A 2,116-nucleotide genomic window follows, 5' to 3' on the forward strand; every position below is an offset into this window, starting at 1 on the left:
CCACCCCCACCAAAAAAAGACTTTGATATAGATAGTCTGAATGTAGTATGCACTTTTGTTCACCGCTTTCAACCCCTACTACGCCCTCTGAAGAAAGGATTTATGTGTAGTATGTACTAAACATTTCACTTCATATTTCGGACACCAATTGTGGGGCTGCTGCCAGTCAAAATCCTCTGAACAGACTAATATAACGACATTAGGAAAACAGAAAAAGAAAAGGAAATAATGGAAGTAACAATGAATGACCTAAAGCCGAAATTTCAATTGGGACGTTCCCAGAGAAGACAAAAATTATTGATTGTCGACCGCTTACAAACAAATCACTCTCGCCACAAGGACGACGAATATACGAACAGAGGACAAAGAAATAACCGCTCACTACTCTCTACGTAGACACAAAAGCTGTCATGATTTATTTTTCGACACTCTTTTCGCAAGCAGCCATCGTGAATATCAGTTATAACCATAGTGAATCTTGAAAATGGACATCAATATGTAACAATGATAAAGCAATGGAAAACGATCTCAACCAGAAAATTGGAGACATCTTTTCATGTCAACAAGGACACACGACATAGAATATGGCAAATGGGAGTTTTTAATTTGCGGAACCATGAGACATATAATTTGCGCAGAACCTACTCAATGTGCTACTAGTAAAGTTTGGTAACGTACGTGTGTTGGCATAGGTTAAATGTTTTTTGAAGATGGTTTTATACTTACTTAAGCGCAGAGATCTCTAATTAAAGTTCCATATCAAGCAAGACTGAGCTAACTTGCTGGTTAGCAGGATCGTACAATCCAAGCTTAATAATACCAAGCAGGCCAGTCAGATAGGATTGCCTATTCTGAGGGAATATCTACATAATTTAGTGATAAGTCGCAACCTAATATTTTTCGAGACACCTAACACCCCTTCATCGCCTACAAGGAAATAGCCTTGACGCCATTCACAAAAGACAATTTTAACCCAATTTTTCTTTAGGAAGGAAGATCTCCACCAAATGTATACCGAAAATGAAATAATCGGGCGTGGCGGAGAGAACTCTATTTCACATTGACATAATTCTTAACATATATTAGTTTTTTCCCCTTCATTAAGTTCTTCTAACAATCGAAATGTTCAAGCTGCTAATCAGTTTCCAGCAGCGCAAAGTCTGGCTTGCGGAAAGTATTAACATAGAGGTGTCAGCATTCACATAGCAACAAATTACACATTTTTTAAACAGTGTTCTGCAAATTAAAAATGCCCGGTCTAGACATTACCCATGCTTTGGCTTACCGCCCTAATTTGTCGGTACATAAGCATGCGCATAAATTATTTCCTACACACTGAGGGAGTATTTATTAATTTATCATACAATTGACCCATTTTGTGCAGTTCGTTAGTTACGCATACGTATTTGCATACCACTGTCAAGCACTCACTGTACCACAGAAAAAATAGAAAATTCAGCCACATTCGGCGTGAATTCTCAAATATATAAACGAACAGATTTACATATCCCTTACATAAACTGTAACATATTTACATTAGCCATAGAAATCAACTGTTTAATAACAAAATTAAATCAACGAATATGATAGATTTGCGTGATTAAAAGCCATGGCAAAAACATGGTTCAACAGAAAAAAATCTATCACTCTTTCATGCGACGTTTAAACGTAATAATCTGTTAGACGACTTCGTCTGGTGGTTATCCTTGTGGTGTGTGTGTGTGTGTGTGTGTGTGTGTGTGTGTGTGTGTGTGTGTGTGTGACAGTGTGTACGTTATGTATTGCCTATGAGTGAATGAATGTTGCGTGAGTGTGCATATGTGTGTGTGTGTGTATGTGTGTGTGTGTGTGTGTGTGTGTGTGTCTGTGCATGTGTGTCTGTGTGCGTGTGTGTCTATGAGTTTGTACGTGTTTATGTATGTGTGTGTGACAGTGTGTACGTTATGTATTGTCTGTGAGTGAATGGATGTTGCGTGAGTGTGCATGTGTGTGTGTGTGTGTCTGTCTGTCTGTGTCTGTGTCTGTCTGTCTGTGTGTATGTGTGTGTGTGTGTGTGTGTGCGTGTGTGTGTGTCTGTCTGTCTGTGAGTGTGTGTGTGTGTGTGTGTGTGCGTGTG

The sequence above is a fragment of the Aplysia californica genome, unplaced genomic scaffold (assembly GCF_000002075.1).
Source record: "Aplysia californica isolate F4 #8 unplaced genomic scaffold, AplCal3.0 scaffold00838, whole genome shotgun sequence".
NCBI classification, from domain to species: Eukaryota; Metazoa; Mollusca; class Gastropoda; order Aplysiida; family Aplysiidae; genus Aplysia; species Aplysia californica.